The sequence below is a fragment of the Bison bison genome, unplaced genomic scaffold (genome assembly GCF_000754665.1).
Source record: "Bison bison bison isolate TAMUID 2011002044 unplaced genomic scaffold, Bison_UMD1.0 scf7180017864309, whole genome shotgun sequence".
In the NCBI taxonomy this organism is placed as follows: domain Eukaryota; kingdom Metazoa; phylum Chordata; class Mammalia; order Artiodactyla; family Bovidae; genus Bison; species Bison bison.
This window is the reverse complement of record NW_011494881.1, coordinates 2,867,800-2,877,574: the sequence shown is the minus strand read 5'-3', so window position 1 is coordinate 2,877,574 and position 9,775 is coordinate 2,867,800. Positions and strand designations below refer to the sequence as shown.

The following is a 9,775-nucleotide window of genomic DNA, read 5'->3' as shown; positions in this document are numbered from 1 at the left end:
GGCTTTAAGTTGCCACGTAAATGCCCTAGACTTCCAAGTTTATCTCTCTAGCCTGACTCCCATTTTTGAGCTCCAGACTATTTTGACTTAGATCCTTCACGGACTTTTTAAACTCAACATTTCCAATATTACATTACTCTTAAAACACTCCTTACCACTGACTTCTATACACACTTTCAACCCCCGCCCTACCCTGCCTCTACCATATATCTAGCTACTCCTCCATCTTCTTTACCAGCTCATCATTCTCCAACTGGCCATTAGGTATTACAGTTACTCAAGGCTGGGGCTTCCTTGGTGGCTCAGACAATAAAGAATCTGCCTGCAATGCAGGATATCCAGGTTTTATCCCTGGGTCGAGAAGATCCCCTGGAGGAGAGAATGGCAAACCACTCCAGTATTCTTTGGAGAATCCCATGGACAGAGGAACCTGGAGGGGTACAGTCCATAGGGTTGCAAAGAGTCAGACACGACTAAAGTGACTTAGGACGCATGGACACGCACAAGGCTGAGTTCTAGGTTCTCTCTCTCTTTAGCTTGGACTTAACTAATACTATATTTTCAGCCCAGACTGCTCCATATATTCACCTCTTCAGTATCTCCTCTTAGAGGTCTCTGAGGCCTCTGCGTACTCCATATGTTGCTACCAAGCAACTCATTCTCTCCCCTGTCCTTTCACTTTGCCCTAGAGTAATAACAAACTGATCCTCTCCCAGTGATCCTTGCCTCAGTGAATCCATCCAGTCATATAACCAGGAACCTAGGAATTAGCTTTGATATCTCCCTTTCCTCAGTCCTTTTACTGAATCCATCACCAAGTTCTATCCCTTTCATCACTTCAGCATGTCTCAAATCCATCCACTTCTGTCCATTCCCATGGCCTTTACTCTAGACCAATTGCCATGTTTTGCAATAGTGTACTCATACCCACTTTTGTCCTATTTCATTATCTAAGCCACAGGCAGAATGACCATTTTGAAATATGCCTCACTATGTTAGACACAGCTTAACACTGGCTTCATGTTGCTTCAGGGATAATGTCAAGACTCCTAAAGTGGCTACAAGGCTGCCAGTGGCTATAAGACTTGACCTATTTTTCTACCTCATCTTCCATCACAAATATCCTAGTTTTTCCCACTCCAGCCTCAATGGCTTTATTCTAAAATTGCAAGCCAATAATTCCGTTCTTGTAAACCAGTGAATTTCATTGGCAGATACGTTTTATTTTAGGCAAAGCAAGCACTTTACAGTTCTTTCGTTTAGCAGCTCCCTCTATTATCTTACCAGGGAAGGCAATGGCACCCCACTCCGGTACTCTTGCCTGGAAAATCCCATGGACAGAGGAGCCTGGTAGGCTGCAGTCCATGGGGTCGCTGAGGGTCGGACACGACTGAGTGACGTCCACTTTCACTTTTCACTTTCATGCACTGGAGAAGGAAATGGCAACCCACTCCAGTGTTCTTGCCTGGAGAATCCCAGGGACGGGGGAGCCTGGTTAAACGAGCCGACTTAAATGACTGAAGCGACGTTTAAGTCGTGTCCGACTTTGTGCGACCCCATAGACGGCAGCCCACCAGGCTCCTCTGTTCCTGGGATTCTCCAGGCAAGAACACTGGAGTGGGTTGCCATTTCCTTCTCCAGTGCATAAAAGTGAAAAGTGAAAGTGGAAGTCCCTCAGTCGTGTCCGACCCTCAGCGACCCCATGGACTGCAGCCTACCAGGCTCCTCCGTCCATGGGATTTTCCAGGCAAGAGTACTGGAGTGGGGTGCCATTGCCTTCTCCGGGCTATTATCTTACACATTTGTCAATATAAGTGATCTGCCTGAACCCTGGAGGGGCATAGTATGGTAGTGCATTTGAAGTTGTGATTAGTCCCTTGAAGACCCCAAACTCTTCTACCATTAGCTCTGATTCTTTTTTCTGGAACATCTATTTTTTGGCCATGCCATGGGGCATGCATGATCTTAGGTCCTCAATTATGGGATGGAAACTTTGGGTTCAATCATTACTTCCTTAAAGAAGGCTTCTGTAAACTTGTTTAGGTCATTCCTCTTTTTATGCTCTTATATTATCATGCACTAAGCCTTTTCTCAGAAATACTTATCCCAGTTTCAATTTTACATAAATTTCTCTGGTTATTTGATTAAGATCTCCCTTTCCCACTAGAATATAAACTCCCTGAAGTGCAGGGCCCAAGTTTTTATTTACTGTTATATCTCTGATACGTAGCACCTGTGTAAAAAATACCTGTTGACAACAATAAAAATAAATGAGGTCAGTTCTTTAATTTCTAGTTCGTAGAAATTATATCTCATTGTAACGACATTGAGATAATGCAGTTTGTCTTCTGAAATACTCAGAAAATTCTTACTCATTTTTCAAGGCTCAGTTCAAGACTCTAGCTTTTCCTAATGTTCCTCTCACCACCCCATCCCAATAGACCTGGCCTCTCTCCTCTTTGTACCTTATAATACTTCTTGCACACCCCTAATATTGGATAGATACTGACAAATTGTACTTTTTGTGTATACTTTTTTTGGAACAGCTTGCTCTCTTGCAAAAGTCTTTGTAGGAATTTTATCTGATTTTTATAGCTTGACCATCTAACATAATGGCTGGCATACAGTAGGTGGGTGGTACATATGTATTGGTTGGATGAATAATGATCTGTTCTGCAGGTCTAGGGGTACGAAGGAAATGAAAGGAATATAGCACATACCATAGCACTGTGGTAGGTCTTTTGCTGAAATGATCTTATTTGATATTCACATCATATCTCAGGGGAAGTATCACTCATCTTTTACAGATTAAAAACTGAAGATCAGACCTTTATTGCCTTTAAGATCACTTACCTGTTAAGTAGAGAAGCAGACAGTCATGTTTCTGTTTGTTTTCACTATACTGTATTAGAAATTTAAGGTACATCTTTGGTGGACTGTAGAAAAAGACAATTAGAAAATGTTACTTTTCATTTTTTGGATACCTGATCACTAATGCCATAATTTAAAAAAAGACACCGTTTCCTAAAATTCCTGCTTTCAAGAATTCCCTGGTGGTCCAGTGGTTAAGATTCTGTGCTTCCACTGCATGGGGCATGGATTCAATCCCTGGTCTGTCCCTGGTTGGTGAAATAAGATCCCACATGTCACGAGGAGAGGCCAAAAGAAAACAAAAAATCAAACCATATAAAATATTGTACAATGAAATGAAAGGTGTAAGACCCGCCCCCTTCCTTCATGCATTCCACTCTACAGAGGTAATCTCTGCTGACAGTTTCTCGTGTATCCTTTCAGAAATTATTATGATATTTCTTCTAATATACTAAAATGCTATACTTTATATACATATAAAAGAAAATGTGGATGTTTAATTTCATGTGAAGTTGTATAGCATCTAAAATATTTTAAATTTTGTTTATGGATACATTCTACTAAAAACACAAAGATCATGTTGTATGAGTGCCAAGTTGCTTCAGTCATGTCTAACTCTTTGCGACCCTTTGGACTGGAGCCCACCAGTCTACTCTGTCCATGGGATTTTTCAGGCAAGAATACTGGGGTGGGTTGCCATGCCCTCCTCCAGGGTATCTTTCCGACCCAGGGATGGAACCTAGATCTCCTTCAGCTCCTGCATTGCAGGTGAATTCTTTACTGCTAAGACACCAGGGAAGCCCAGATTATATGTTATACATGGATAAATTATGTTGTTGTTATTCAGTCGCTAAGTCATTTGTGACTCCATGGACTACAGCATATCAGGCTTCCCTGTCCTTCACTATCTCCCAGAGTTTGCTCAAACTCATGTCCTTTGAGTCAGTGATGCTATCCAACTATCTTATCCATGGAAATTATATATGACTCCAAAGTTATTTAAGTTATAAGGCATCTCTGATATATGATGCTTATTCCTGGTAAAAATAACTAAATAAAAGTTAATGATCTGTGGTCTAAAAGAGACTAACGGAAGACTTAAAAAGACAACTAAGGTTCATGACAATGTTTGTTGAAATGGGGCCTCCTCTGGAAGTTTTTGCACTGCAATAAGAAGCTTGCACACAGCAGCTAGACAGTAGCCCTGCTCGCCACAACTAGAGAAAACCCTCCTGCAGCAAGGAAGAGCATGTTCCCCACAAGGAAGACCCAGCGCAGCCAAAAAAAATAGGGGCCTCTCTTGGATTTTGGGAAGCTTGGGTTGGGGTGGGCAGTGGGCAGGGATGACCCCCGTCTGCAGCTGGCTTAACCTACTCAAACTTGGTGTATGACTGGGTGAAGGTGGCCATCCTCTTCAGCGTTGTCAACACCATGGTGCACCTCGACCCCTTGGATCCCCAACAGGCTCCCCAGTGTATCACAGTGCTCTACATTTTTGAGGAGATGCACTTTGACCTTGGCATCAACGATTGGCTCTGCAAGTGTGTATATGATCACATTGTTGGGGAGCACTCTGCAGTGATCCCAGAGCTGCTGGCCACTGGGGCCACATTTGCCATCACCACTTTGTGGCTTTGTCTTATGATATTGTCTACCTGTGGTCATGCCTTAACTGCTTTGGCCTCAACTTTGAACTCTGGGTACAGAAGCTGGCAGAGTAGGGGCCTCTAATGTGAATCGAAGCCTCACGTTTGGAGCAGATGTTCTGCAGGCTCTGAGCTATCTTTGGGGCCATGCACTTCTAAGCCATTATCGCGTACAACCTTGTAAGCCTGAACAACCTTGAGTTCACAGAGCTGGTCGCCCAGTCCCTGCTACTCACAGGGTTCCCAAAGACCATGCTAGCTGTCCTATTTGTCACCTACTGTGGTGTCCAACTGGGGAAGGAGCCAGAACAAACCCTGGTGCAGGAGGAGGAGCAGACGAAGGAAAAAGAGAAGCCGGAGGAAGAGGGAGGGGAAGGAGAGGTCCTGCTCAGCTATTCCCGATTCCAGGTCGAGGCTAGGCCAATGGGCCTGACCGATAGAATAAAAGACTTTTCCACCTCTAAAAAAATAAAGAAAAAAAATGGAACATTGATTTCTCCCTGTTTCATGAAAAGCTGGGGTATATGTGGGGTGGGGTGAAGCTTTCAAAGATGACTTTTTAGGTAGTTATTGCTATATTCACTCTATATGGTATTCACATATTATCCATATTTTTAAATAACTTTTGCCAAACATTTGGCCTTTGGTATTTTGTGTATTTTCATCTTTACTGTTTCTGCTGTAATTCCTATTCCTTTTCTGTGCCTTAAACCTGTCCCTCTTTCTGTTTTCCCTCTTCTGTTAATTCTCCATCAAGTCTCTTAACCGCCCTAGCAAAACCTGAAGCAGTTTTGACTTATCCTATGCCTTGCCTTCCATATCTAATTTCTGACCAAGCACAAAAGGTTCTGTGTTTTCCATCTATTTTCTTTCTGATCATGTTTTCATGCTCTCACCAACTCTTTTGTCTGGAAGATTGCAAACACTTCCTATCTCACTTCTTTACTGTTGTATCTGTCAGTGTCTGTCTTCCCAATTATCATGTTCATCTTTTCCAGATTGATTCTTCTAAAACATAGTTGTTATCAGTTTCTCATTAGCCACTGAATTGAACCTTTAGCCCAAGATTGAAACTGTTCGTGATATAACCTTGACTTATTTCTCTAACGTCATTGGTCAGTGGTCTGCCATACAAATGTTGGGGAGTCATGGAGAAGGGGTGAAGGATCCTAAAGCAGGCAAACTGGATAATTCTTTGTTTTTTGAACGAGTTGAGCTTCCTTATGTGTGTGTCTGTGCAACCTGTGTGTATATAGGTATGTGTGTTTGCCCTGGATGATGTTTAGCTTGTCAAAGGACAGTTCAATGACCTCCTTCCCAGGTTCAGTTCAGTTCAGTCACTCAGTCCTGTCCGACTCTTTGCGACACCATGGACTGCAGCACACCAGGCCTCTCGTCCATCACCAACTCTCGGAGTCCACTCAAACTCATGCCCATTGAGTCGGTGATGCTATCCAACCATCTCATCCTCTGTCATCCCCTTCTCCTCCTGCCTTCAATCTTTCCCAGTATCAGGGTCTTTTCAAATGAGTCAGTTCTTCACATCAGGTGGCCAAAGTATTAGAGCTTCAGCTTCAGAATCAGTCCTTCCAATGAATATTCTGGACTGATTTCCTTTAGGATGGTCTGGTTGGATCTCCTTGCAGTCCAAGGGACTCTCAAGAGTCTTCTCCAACACCACAGTTCAAAAGCATCAATTCTGCAGTGCTCAGCTTTCTTTATAGTCCAACTCTCACATCCATACATGACTACTGGAAAAACCATAGTTTTGAATAGACAGACCTTTGTTGGCAAAGTAATGTCTCTGCTTTTTAATATGCTGTCTAGGTTGGTCATAACTTTTCTTCTAAGGAGTAAGCATCTTTTTATTTCATGGCTACAGTCAACACATTTTGGAGCCCAGAAAAATAAAGTCTGTCACTGTTTCCACTGTTTCCCCATCTATGTATCCTGAAGTGATGGGACCAGATGCCATGATCTTAGTTTTCTGAATGTTAGTTCTAAGCCAACTTTTTCACTCTCCTCTTTCACTTTCATCAAGAAGCTCTTTAGTTCTTCTTTGCTTTCTGCCATTAGGGTGGTGTCATCGGCATATCCTTCCTGAGTGACCTGTGACAAATATGATCGGTCTTTCTTCTGTATCCTTACTTTTTACTTGTGTATATTTATTTTACTTTTAGGTTCACATTCATCCCCTGAAATAGCATATTAATCTAGGGAAAGGATTAGTTTTTCTCCATTTCTTTAGCCTCTGGCCACTAGATGCTAGATATTCTAGAAGTGAAAGTCATAGAAAGAGTTGGTCTTTAAGTAGAGCCATCATTATTTACTATCTATTCAGTGTCAAAAGACATAGCAAACAAACAAAACAGATAATTCCTACCTTCATGGAGCTCACATGCTAGTGGGGGGAGACTGATAATAAAAACATTTTACAGGCTTCTCTGGTGGCTCAGTGGTGAAGAATTCACTTGCCTGTGTAGCAGACATGGGTTTAATCCCTGGTCCAGGAAGATCCTACAGGTTGCAGAGTAGCTAAGCCCATGCACCACAACTACTGTGCCTCAGCTCTTATTGTTGTTCAGTTGCCAAGTCGAGTCCGGCTCTCTGTGACCCCATGAACTACAGCATGCCAGGCTTCCCTGTATTTCACTATCTCCTTGACTTAGCTCAAACTCATGTCCATTGAGTCAGTGATACCAATCCAACTATCTTATCCTCTGTCACTCCCTTCTCCTCTTGTCCTCAATCTTTCCCAGCATCAGGGTCTTTTCCGGTGAATCAGCTCTTCGCATCAGGTGGCCAAAGTATTGGAGCTTCAGCTTCAGAATCAGCCCTTCCAATGAATATTCAGGGGTGATTTCCTTTAGGATTGACTGGTTTGATTTCCTTGCTGTCCAAGGGACTCTCAAGAGTCTTCTCCAGCACCACAGTTTGAAAGTATCAATTTTGGGAGGCTCAGCCATTTTTATGGGAGGCTCAGCCATTTTTATGGCCCAACTCTCACATTCATACATGACTACTGGAAAAACCAGTAGTGCTCTGTAAGAAAGTGAAAATGTTAGTCGCTCAGTCATGTCCGACTCTTTGCATCCCCATGGACTGTAGCCTGCCAGGCTCCTCTATCCAAGGGATTCTCCAGGCAAGAATACTGGAATGGGTTGCCATTCCCTTCTCCAGGGGATCTTCCTGACCTAGGAATTGAACTGGGGTCTCCTGCATTGCAGGTGATTCTTTGCCAGCTGAGTTAAGAGGGGAATCCAATATATATATTTAATAAGCACTGATAAGTACCATGACAAAAAACTAAAGGAGAGAAAAAAGAAGACAAAAGAGACAATGAGCTTCGGTTCCCTTCTTTTCTTCTGTTCCCTCCTCCCTCCCTTTTTTCTCTCCCCTCCTCCCCTCTTTGCACAGGGCCCCTGGCCATGAGATCAGACTCCCAGGGTTCAGTGCCATCTGCAGGCCACTGACCAGGCTGAAGGACACCAAACTGGGAGGATCAGTTCTAAGGCAGGAGGGCCACATTAGTGACTTAATTTAGCCAGAAGGCTGTGGGCTTCAGTGCTTGAAAATATCTAGTCACCTTGGTCCTGGGGCAGCCCTGCTGGATCACTGCCCCTCAGGGCCCAGTGTCCTCACCTGTAAAACAGGCACAAGAGTCATTGGTTCTCTCCCTGTCTCCTCCCTGCCCCTCCTGTCTCCCTCTCAGGTCCCAGGAGACTTGGCTTTTGGCTCCCGGCCTCAGGGAGAGCACCTAAGACTGAGTTCCTGGTGTTGCCTTGCTGAGGCCCACAGAGCATGTCTTACTCCTGGAGCAAGGGGTATGGGCGGGGAGAACTGCCTCAAATTATGAAGAGGCTCCAAGCTCAGAGGAGGAGGGTATATTTATCAAATAAGCCACAGAGCTGGGCTTCCAGGCCAGGCACCCACCTTCCAGGAGTCACTGGGTCACCACTGTAGTGACCTCTGCACGCTCCCCTCCCCCACACCTCAGGGAAGCAGCACAGCTTTGAAGAAGGTTTCAAGGACCCTCAAGAGCTCCTCATCCTGCAGTTTTCCATCACCCCTGCTCCAGTGGTCTGCCTGTATGCAGCGAACTCTCTTTGATCACCCCAGAGCAAGACTCCAGCCTCCATGACCTTCTCTGAATTCCTAAGGGCAGAACAGTTGGGAATCAAAGGAGAAGCAGCCAGGAAACCACCTGAGGCAAGATTAAAGGGACCATTGAGGTTCATCAAGATTAAGGAGATCCAACCACCACTGCACACACCCTAATCTTGTCAGCAACCTCACCCCTTTGAAACTTTACAGAAGAAGGAATGAAGACTGTTACTGCCTTGATCCTTATCACATACCCTTGCCTGACTATATAATCTCTACCTAGGCTTCCATGGTGGCTCAAAAAGTAAAGGATCCTCCTGCAATGTAGGAGACCCGGGTTCGATCCCTGCATTGGGAAGGTCCTCTGGAGAAGGGCATAGCAACCCACTCCAATATTCTTGCCTGGAGAATCCCCATGAACACAGGAGCCTGGTGGGCTACAGCATAGGGTCACTAAGAGTTGGACATGACACAGCAACTGACACATATCCTCACCAGGCATGGAGGCACAGTTCTTGAGGCACTAGCCTACTATGTTCCCCCTTTACTTGGAAAAGTAATAAAGCCACTCTTTCCTTTTCGTCTTAAAAAAGGAAAAGAAAGAGAATGAGTTTTGGTAGGGGTGAGGGTGAAGTGGGTAGTAATTTTAAATATTACAGTCAGGAAAAGCCTCCTTGAGAAGCTAGCTGTTCAGTCTCCCAGTCGTGTCCAACTCTTTGCAACCCAATGGACTGCAGCATGCCAGGCCTCTCTGTCCCTATCTCCCAAAGTTTGGGAGTCCCAGAGTTTGCCCAAGTTCATGTCCATTGCACCAGTGATGCCATCCAGCCATCTCATGCTCTGATGCCCTCTTTTCCTTCTGCCCTCAATTTTTCCCGGCATTAGGGACTTTTCCAATGAGTTGGCTGTTTGCATCAGGCGACCAAAATACTGGAGCTTTAGCTTCAGCATCAGTCCTTCCAACCTCCCTGGTGGCTCAGGTGGTAAAGCGTCTGCCTATAGTGCGGGAGACCGGGTTCGATTCCTGGGTTGGGAAGATCCCCTGGAGAAAGCAATGGCCACCCACTCCAGTACTCTTGCCTAGAAAATCCCATGGAAGGAGGAGCCTGGTAGGCTACAGTCCATGGGGCCACAAAGAGTCGGACACAAAAAAA

General features: G+C 44.5%; 1 pseudogene; it reads left to right on the top strand.

Moving 5' to 3' along the window:
- Window positions 1-8,627, top strand: part of LOC104997544 — an 18,475-nt pseudogene extending 9,848 nt beyond the window's left edge.
- Window positions 8,628-9,775: the final 1,148 nt, after the last annotated feature.